Here is a 10,454-nt window from a genome sequence, read left to right as displayed (position 1 = left end):
CTTTTATCCTTATGTTTAAGCATTTCAGTACTTATGAGCTTTGACGCAGCTCGCATTCTTTCTGGTACCTGTAGTTCCCCATAAACTGTATTCACCACGTCTAACTCTGCTTTAGAAAGCGAGCTTTTATCCAGCCTTGTCTGGCCTTGAACTTCACTGGATTTTTCTTCATTTCCACTGTTTTTATTTATCTCTCCATTTGCATTTTCATCTTCATTTTCCCCACTTTGTCCCTCCACCCCCCTGCAAAGCGAAACTGGGCCCTCACCGCCCAAACAAAATTCTGGAGCCCCCTTTGCTCTTTCCTTTCCTCCGCTGTCTGGGACACACACCTCTTGTCTGCTGCTCTCAGACGCTTTGCAGGGCTTCACGCTGGCCGGGACTCCCGCTGATGTCACTTGTCTTCCAGCTGGGATCCCCGCACGGGTCTTTTCTGCCTCTACCGCTCTGACCGGTGCTGCTTGATCTTCCTGCTGCTTCTGCATCACCGCTGGCTCACCTTCGTCCATGGACCCCGGCTTTCCCTCCGTCTCCATAGCAACCTGGATTTCTTCCACGTCAGTGGCCACGTCAACGGGGTTCCCTCGGCTTCCGCATTGGTCCACTGCTCCCGGCACCCCCTCCACACTGACGTCGCATGGAATTCCTCCCTGAGGCCGCTCCTCCTGCACTGCTGTCTCCGGCTGCTCTACAGGGAAATCCTTTGTAGATGGTACTGTCATTAACCCCTGTAGCGAAGGCAAGTTTTCAGTACTGTCCTTTTTATTACTTTTTTCCCTGGCATCTACCATTTTTCCTTTAATTCGAGCATGGTATATAGTTAAGTCCTCAATTTGGTTTATATACCGCTGCCTCTCCCACACTTGACTTTTATTCCTTCTTTTCTTTGCTGTCACAATACGATTGCTTATTTTCTTTGATTCCATTATCAGTTCTTGTAAGGACATCTTCGCTAATATTTCCTCAGTGTCAGATGTATCTTCGGATACTGACTTCTTCTCCAATTCTGCCACTTCCTCCATACTGTACTCTTCTTGATTAACCCCTAACACCCCCCCCCCCCCGGTATCTGCAGATTTCCCCCCCAGGAGCTGGCTTTCCCCCAAAGGTACTCTCTGCTAACTCAGGGGGCTTGGGGGCCTCAAGGGATGCATCATATCATGACAATGGCTCTTCCACTTTAGTATTTGCTTTTTCCACTAGCGGCACCAGCCGCTCCCCTCCGTCCCGCAGCTTCCCCCAATCCCCTCACGGGAACCCCCGGCATTTGCAGCATTTTCTCCCCAGGAGCTACACTACCCCCAGGGAGACCTGCTGCTAGCACGGGAATGGGGGCTGCCCTGGACAGGGACCCTTCTCGGGATTTTCCTTCCTGCTGTGCCGTTCGCCGCTCCCCTTCTCCGGATGGACCCGCAGACTCCACTTTCCCTTCTATGGGCGGAGCTTTCTCGGCTCCAGGATTCTCTGTTCCCACCGCCGCTTGCTTTGAGTTACCCCCCCCCCTTTGCACGGAGGGGGTGCTTTGCCTTCCTCTTACTTTCACCGGTCCCGGGCACTCTGCTCTTGGATCCTGCAACTTTCCTTTTTTCTCCTTCGCAGAAGCTTCAGCTGCTGCAACACGGGCAGATGTTTTGACATCCTCTTTCTTTTTTACTTTAGCTGGGGAGGCCAGCAGGACCCCCCGCTTCTTCATCCTGGTTATAGGGCACCTCCAGGCACCCTTAAATGTTCAGGAATACAGGCCCCAGCTGGGCCCTCCAGGCAGGGGATTCTCCTGCTTCAACTGCCCACTCCCCAGCTCCCAAAGCTGGGAGAGGGGGCGGGATCCCTCAGGTAACCAAATGGAGCCCAGGAGCAAGTCCAGACACGTCCACGGATCAGGAGAATAGAACTGAGTCTGACACGGAGCAGCAAGATACAGCAATAGACTATTGTACTGTAGTAGTATTATATACTGGTCACCACAATGCAGCACTGATACTGAGCACAGATATTGAGCACTGATGAGGATACTAGAACTGACACGGAGCAGCAAGATGCAGCAATGGACTATTGTACTGTAGTATTATATACTGGTCACCACAATGCAGCACTGATACTGAGCACAGATATTGAGCACTGATGAGGATACTAGAACTGACACGGAGCAGCAAGATGCAGCAATGGACTATTGTACTGTAGTATTATATACTGGTCACCACAATGCAGCAATGATATTGAGCACTGATGAGGATACTAGAACTGACACTGGGCAGCGAGAACAGCACTGGACTATTGTACTGTAGGATACTGGTCACCACAATGCAGCACTGACACTGAGCACAGATATTCAGCACTGATGAGGATACTAGAACTGACACGGAGCAGCAAGATACAGCAATGGACTATTGTACTGTAGTATTATATACTGGTCACCACAATGCAGCACTGATACTGAGCACAGATATTGAGCTGATATTGGGCTTTTCAGGCAGAGAATGTAGCCACGTCCTCTCCGCTCAATCTACAATGCACGAGTGAAAATGGCGGCGACGCTCGGCTCTTTATATGGAATCCGAATCTCACGAGAATCCAACAGCGGGATGATGACATTTTCCCCCGTTCGGGTTTTGCGAGTAAGGCGGGAAGAACCGAGGCTGTCTCGGACCCGTGTAAACCACGTGAAGTTCGGGGGGGTTCGGTTCTCGGTGAACCGAACCCGCTCATCTCTACATCTCTATAACCTGTTGAATTCGAGTCAAACACCCTACTCAGAAGAAATCGCAAGTTGAAATCATGAATGCTGTGTAGGTATTAATGACAGAAGGGGTCAGGGTAGGAGACGGGGCGGTCAGGAGATAATGGGCTTCAAAAAGGAGGGAAGCTGAAAATGAAAGTAAACAGATTAAAACAGATAATTGAACAAGTGTCACCAACAGCGCCCCCTAGCCTGCAGCGTTATGTGCGGTGCCCCTCCGCACACATCTAGTTACGACCCTGGCTAACAAATTTGCTGCTGCAATCAACTCTGAATTAGGCCCATGTTATGTGCAAGCACAGTACAGAAATCACAGGGAAATTCTTCTATTATGCCACAAATAAAAAAAAGCAGATGAATGTGAAACTTGACCCCCACTGTGTCAAATACCAAACATATAATAATCACAAGAGGTGAGATTAAACTTACATGACGCCATTCAAAAACTGTTACAGACCCAGGTCATTATTCCAGTTCCACCTCATCTACACAACAAGGGTTACTATTCCAGCTTGTTTGTAGTACCGAAACCGGACGGTTCGGTAAGACCGATTCTGAACCTCAAGTCATTAAACCCGTACTTACGAGTGTTCAAATTGAAGATGGAGTCATTGAGAGCGGTGATCTCAGGTCTGGAGGAGGGGGGATTCCTAGATATCAAGGATGCGTACCTTCACATTCCGATCTGGCTGCCTCATCAGGCTTATCTACGGTTTGCACTGCAGGTCTGCCATTACCAGCTTCAGGCTCTGCCATTTGGTCTCTCCACGGCACCGAGGGTGTTCACCAAAGTGATGGCAGAGATGATGATGTTGCTCCGCAGACAGGGAGTGAACATAGTTCTGTGCTTGGACGATCTTCTGATAAAGGCACCGTCCAGGGAACAGCTGTTGGAGAACATTGCCCTCTCAACCAGACTACTCTTGGATCATGGATGGATTCTGAATCTGCCAAAATCCCACTTAGAACCAATACAGAGGCTTGTGTTCCTGGGAATGATACTGGGCACAGAGTCTCAGAAAGTATTCCTTCCATTGGAAAAGGCAACGGTAATCCAGTCGATGGTTCGAGCCGTCTTGAAGCCGACCCAAATCTCAGTTCATCTCTGCATACGCCTTCTGGGGAAAATAGTGGCTTCTTACGAAGCAATTCAGTACGGAAGGTTGCATGCGAGGGCCTTCCAGCTGGATCTGTTGGACAAATGGCCCGGATCGCATCTTCACATGCACCAGAGGATTCGTCTGTCACCAAAAGACAGGATCTCCCTTCTGTGGTGGCTACAGACTTCGAACCTAGTCGAGGGTCAGAGGTTCGGGATTCAGAATTGGACTCTGCAATCCACAGACGCAAGCCTCAGAGGTTGTGGAGCAGTCACCCAGGGGGTGCAGTTTCAGGGAAGATGGTCAAGTCAGGAAGTCGTCCTTCCAATAAACATCCTGGAACTCAGGGCTATCTACAACGCCCTTCTGCAGGCCTCATCCCTTCTTCAGAATCAGGCCATTCAGGTCCAATCGGACAATGTGATGGCGGTAATGTACATAAACCGACAGGGCGGAGCGAAAAGCAGAGCCACAATGTCAGTGATGTCAAGAATTCTCCTCTGGGCAGAAAAACTGCGATCTTCACTTCGGTAGTAGACAACTGGGAATCAGACTTCCTCAGCAGACACGATCTGCACCCGGGGGAATGGGGCCTCCACCTGGAGGTGTTTTGGTGGTTAAAATGTCGGTAGAGGCATCCATAAATTGACATGATGGCCTCTCGACTCAACAAGAAGCTTAAGCGGTATTGTTCCAGGTTGAGGGACCCACAGGCAGTAGTGGTAGACGTCCTGACAACTCCGTGGGTTTACCAGCTGGTGTACTTGTTTCCTCCCATTCCTCTGATCCCAAGAATTCTAAAAAAGGAAAAAGGTTCAAGCAATCCTCATTGCTCCAGACTGGCCAAGAAGAGCCTGGTATGCGGATCTTCTCGAGATGCTGATCAAAGATCCATTGCCTCTGCCTCTTTAAGAGGATCATCTGCAACAGGGTCCGTTCGTCTATCAAGACTTACCATGGCTACATTTAATGGCATGGAAGTTGAACGGTTGATTCTAGCCAGGAGAGGGATTCCTGACAAGGTCATCCCAACTATGATCCAAGCCAGAAAGGGGGTAACGTCTAAACATTACTATCGTATCTGTTAGAAAAAGGTCTCTTGGTGTGAGAGCAGACAATATTCTGTGGTGGAATTTCATCTGGGACATTTCCTGCTTTTTGTGCAGTCGGGAGTGGATGTGGGCCCATGCTTAGGCTCCTTTAAAGTTCAGATTTTGGCCTTGTCTATTTTCTTTCAGAAACAATTGGTTTCTCTCCCTGAGGTCCAGACGTTCTTGAAAGGTGTTCTGCACTTACAACCTACTTTTGTGTCTCCTACGGAACCTTGGGATCACAATTTAGTACTGCAGTTCCTCCAATTGGACTGGTTTGAACCGTTGCAGGTTGACGTAAAGTATCTTACGTGGAAGACCGTCACACTATTGGCCTTGGCTTCAGCAAGACGTGTGTTGGAGCTGGGGGCGTTGTCTCACAAGAGCCCCTACTTCATTTTCCATGAAGACAGAGCTGAACTCAGGACTCGTCATCAATTTCTTCCTAAGATGATGTCCGCGTTTCACATCAACCAACCAATTGTGGTTCCGGCTGTTACGGACACCACTGCTACTTCAAAGTCTTTGGCTGTTATAAGAGTTTCAAGGTCTATGTGAAGAGAACAGCTCGTCACAGGAAATCGGACTCACTGTTCGTTCTTTATGATTCCAATAAAATTGGGTGTCCTGCTTCGAAGCACTCCATTGCACACTGGATCAGGCTCACTATCCAGCATGCTTATTCCACGGCAAGTTTGCAGATTCCAAAATCTGTTCAAGCCCACTCTACTAGGTTGGTGGGTTCCTCTTGGGCAGCTGCCTGGGGTGTCTCGGCTTTACAGCTCTGCCGAGCAGCTACTTGGTTGGGTTTGAACACGTTTGCCAAGTTTTACAAGTTTGATACTTTGGCCTCTGAAGACCTTCAATTTTGTTGATCAGTTCTGCAGGAACCTCAGCACTCTCCCACCCGGTTTGGGAGCTTTGGTCCTTCCCCATGGTACTAAATGGATTCCCAGTATCCCCTACGACATAAGAGAAAATAGGATTTATTACCTACCAGTAAATCCTTTTTACCGCCCGCCCAGAGCTTCGTTCTTCCTGCTCTGTTACTTGGTTAAGTAATGTTGTTTGGTTCAGCTGTTGCTATCCCTGTTTGGTTAGCATGGCTTGCTCTTGTTCTGGTTGTACTGGTTCGAATTCTCATCACTTTCCTTTTCTATATCCTTCTCTCAAAGTATGTCTGTCTCCTCGGGCACCGTTTCCTAGACTAAGTCTGGTAGAAGGGGCATAGAGGGAGGAGCCAGCACACAATCAATCTTCTATAGTTCCCATGGCTCCTAGTGGACCCGTCTATACCCCATGGTACTAAATTAATTCCCAGTATCCCCTACAGACTACGTGAAAAGGATTTACCGGTAGGCAATTGAAATCCTATTTTTACGCTAGTTCACATTTGGCATTGTCTGCGATTTCGCTCTGAGATTGCATCAAATGGTTGAAAGTGAGTGATAACAGGTTAGCTGGAAATGTGCTGTAACTGGATGGTGAGTACTGCGGCTGGGACTGCAGTGAGCCTGCCTCGGCCTGGGAGCCAGCACTCAGTGCCAATACCCCTGGCAGGGAAGCCAGAGCAGCGCTGCAGCTCCACTCTTCCCATGACCCCGGCTGGGAGCGGTCATGTGACTGGGGAGTTGGAGGTCAGTGCTGTACCGGGAGCTGTCAGGAGCCGGCACTCGGTGCAGCAGCAGAAACCCCGATAAGCCACAGCTCGTGCTGGCTTATCAGAACTAAAAGGCCTGGGTGCCCCTGGCCGTGGGTAATTGGATATCCCCCTATATTCTTCCTTGGGTGATTACACCAGGGAGTGCGTGCATTATGGACACTGGCTATGGCCTGGCCAGAGTAGATTTGGGGGTCAGACCATACCTAAGCACAATATTATTGGGTGACCTTAGTCACCCCTTCCCTGGATTCTGATAAGACTCTGCTCCCTTTAGCTATCTGGGTTGTTTGGGGTTTATTTGCCTTTTGCGGGTTTAGAAGCTCCTCTTGTGAACACCTGGACTGCACATGTGCCAGCCACTAAGACTTCCCCTGATGCATCATGGGAATGTAGTCTGTGTTATGTGTCCAAGTCATCTGACCAGGGCATTCTCTGAAGAAACATTAGCTGTGACCAGTGGCGTCACAGGGTGGGTGTCGGGGGTGCGGCCCACACCCGGGTGTCAACCGCCGAGTGGCGACACCAAAGTGCCGGCTCCTGCTCATTGAAAGGACCCGGGTGCTGCATAGTAACATTATGAGCAGAAACCCGGCTCCTATCACCATGTAGGAGCTGGCACTGCAGACACGCCAGTCTCCGGGTGCAGGCCACAGCTCCCGGACCCCCGGAGTGACGAAAATGCGGGTCGGGGGTGCTTAGCAATGCCCTCTCCCGTGAATCTACGCCCCTCTCACGGGTCGCTCCTTGAAGCCACGGCCCCTGTCGCACCAGGTACAAAAGAGGTTAGTGACGCCTCTGGCTGTGACCTGCTCACTCCTGGCTCTCCAACTTGCCTCATTATGAAATTATCTTTGCATCTTCCATTCCTATGCATAGGCTTGCCATAATATCCCATTAATCCGGAACACCAATGATTTACACAGGTTATGTGGCTGGATAAATTCAAGTTTGCATTTCTTGCTAATTTGAAAAGCACTGTATATTGTGTAAAAACTAGTAAACACAGATTATAAATATCATTTATTTTATAGTGCAAGCATATTCTGCAATTCTTTACTATGAGGAACAAATACAGGAATAAAACAAGGCTGGGTATAATAGAAAGGCAAAAGGGTCAAAGGGGTCCTGATCACACGCTCACACTCTATACATAAACATAAATTTATTATAGGTTCATATTTAACTTTAGAACTATCTAGCCTCATAAACTATAGTATAGGACACCACATGCTGACTTTTGTCTGATTACGAGCAGCCTTGGCACCCAGTAAGGAGACTCCGAGGTGCCCCGATAAGACTGCAGAACCTTGCAAGCAGACCTTGGTGTCTGAGCAGAATCATGTTACTAATGAAGGACGCTGAAATAGATAAAACTCAAAACCATTTGTGGATGTAACTTTTTTTTTTTTCTAAACCTCACTTTGTTTCCTGGCATAGTGACGTATGAGGGTTGGGGGAGAAAGCAGAGATAATGGACATACCAGCTTGTTTCCACCACAGCTGACGTTCCTAGTTGTATTAATTGATTCATAGTATAACTTAACTCCCTATCAATGGAAGCTCTACCAATAAGCGCTGCATTGTGCCCCAGCCTCGCAGGTGCAGGAAGGACCTTGGCGGGAAGAAGACTGATTAAAAACTTCAAAACAGTTACACTGTTTTGTTAATATTTCTTCAAGGTCCTGACTTTACCATAAATTGTGCAGCAAGATGTTCCACCAAACTTAGTTCCTGGTCTCCTACTTCTTGGCAGGTAAGCCCACCCTGGTCCCTACAGCCTAAACTATGCTCTTATATTGTATTATATTTTATCATAGCATTCACTAATTCCACATTGCTCCAAACGGTTTGTAATACAGGTCATTGGTTTCTTCCAGTTATCCAATTTCTACATATCTTAAAAGTTGTCTAAAGTAATTCCTGTAGTTGCTGCTAAATTATTTTATGCTGTATATATTTTATTCTTTTAATAGTATTTTCTTCTTTCAAATTCCTTAGATTTGTTTGCTTTGCATCAACTAATCCATTTGTTTTAATTATTCAGCTTTCCAATTAAGTCTTCTTTTTGCCATGCATTGATGAAACATATTTGCAATTTATTTGAATTTAATATTATGTAATTTCTGCTGTTGAATGGGATTGTTTTCATCCAGTATTACTATTACTAGTACTTTATGCTACTTGTTTTGTTGCTTTTATAGTGTAATGCTAAATGTTCATTTATTTAAATAAGGTTTTTAAATTATTTGTAAATACAGATGTCAATGTATTGTATAAACAAGTACTGTAAGTGCATATAAAAAGCATTGACTGGGAGAAAATAAATATGATATAATGTAATATGTGTTTTACTTATAAGATCTTATTTTACAAGTGGTAATATAATCTAACACTGATTTAATAATGTGGTGTATAGTTAATGAATCTTTTGAGCATTTCTAGTTAAGAAGACTAGTGGTTTGCGTGTACATTAGTAAAAAATAAACAGCTGGTAATATCATTATATATGCCAGTGGTTCCCAAACACGGTCCTCAAGGCATCCTAACAGTCCAGGTTTTAAGGATATCCATGCTTAAGCACAGATGGTTAAACCAAATTGACTGTGGTACTAATTAAACCACCTGTGCTGAATCATGGATATCCTCACAACCTGTACTGTTGAGGTGCCTTGATGACAGAGTTTGGGTACCACTTATATATGCATAAATAAGGAGCTATTGTGTTCTAAACTACAGCTAAATGTACTATGAATATTACAGGTGGATAATAAAGGTTATCCTATTGTCACACACAATTACTATAATACACATTTCATGTATTTTATAACATACATGATCCCTCATATCAATGAGAAAAACACTTATCTGATAAATTAAGGTAGAATTTTACAGATATACTTGTAAGTGTTACTACCATCTGTTTCTACTAAAATACTCTGCTTTGAGTTGGGAGTAATACACAAAACTCAAGTAACTTTGCACACAGACAGACATATTGCAATGCAAGGGGAGCAAATACATATTATATTTTATATATACATTATATTTTTGCATGCAGGATACATACTGAGTGCTTCTGCAAGTAGTCCTCAAATACTGTACATCATTCTTTTTTCACTGAAGTTTAGATTTGAGTTTGGACAGGTCCCTGCCAGATCTAAATCTCTCTGCACATTTTAAATCTGGCCCACCTGCAGTGCAGCATGGTTAGACCAGGTGCAAACATACTTGTTCTTTTTAGTTTTGCTGTCAGAATCAGACTCATTATTATGTACAGTTTTTCCTTAATAATGTAATGCATTCTACAGTCATTTTTTTAAATGTCCTATTATGTTTATCATTAATTACTTTTTTTTTTTTTTTTTTGTGTTGCAGGTTTTAGATCTGCGCTGTATTCTCGCAGTTCCTTTTTCCTATGCATATACTTCTTTGAAAATAGGATACGAAGAGGCATAAGGCATGGGAAAATGGAGCTTCTGGGGTCCTCTTCACGTCTGAGGTCACTGACACTGTCAATCATTCAGGAAGACATGGAGGAGTTACAATACTGTATCGTGGGTGTATGAGTCCAACAGTTAATAAACATATTTATGTCCGAGTATGTTATATATTTTTTTATTCTACAAAGCATACAGCCTTCCAATTAGAAAACATACCCTTTAAATTCCCATAGAATGTATCTGAAAATATATGGCTATGTAGCAATAATTTGAATACCATATGATTATACAGTAGGGCACTTTAAGAGGACTTTGGGGCAGATGTATCAAAGCTTATAAGCCAATCAGCTCTTAACTGTCAATTTTCAAACACAGCCTGTAAAATGACAGGAGCTGATTGGTTGGTACTTGATCTCTCTCCAA

At 45.4% G+C, this 10,454-nt stretch overlaps 1 long non-coding RNA gene across 1 annotated transcript; it reads left to right on the top strand.

The window, feature by feature from the left end:
• Positions 1-8,095: 8,095 nt before the first annotated feature.
• Positions 8,096-10,189, top strand: LOC135058176 (uncharacterized). The gene is made up of 2 exons (XR_010244655.1): positions 8,096-8,344; positions 9,967-10,189. It is a non-coding gene; the product is annotated as an uncharacterized LOC135058176 (long non-coding RNA).
• The last annotated feature ends 265 nt before the right edge of the window (positions 10,190-10,454 follow it).

This window comes from Pseudophryne corroboree, chromosome 3, assembly GCF_028390025.1.
Source record: "Pseudophryne corroboree isolate aPseCor3 chromosome 3, aPseCor3.hap2, whole genome shotgun sequence".
Taxonomy (NCBI): domain Eukaryota; kingdom Metazoa; phylum Chordata; class Amphibia; order Anura; family Myobatrachidae; genus Pseudophryne; species Pseudophryne corroboree.
Note: the sequence above shows the minus strand (reverse complement) of the source record. Positions and strands in the feature narration are given on the sequence as shown.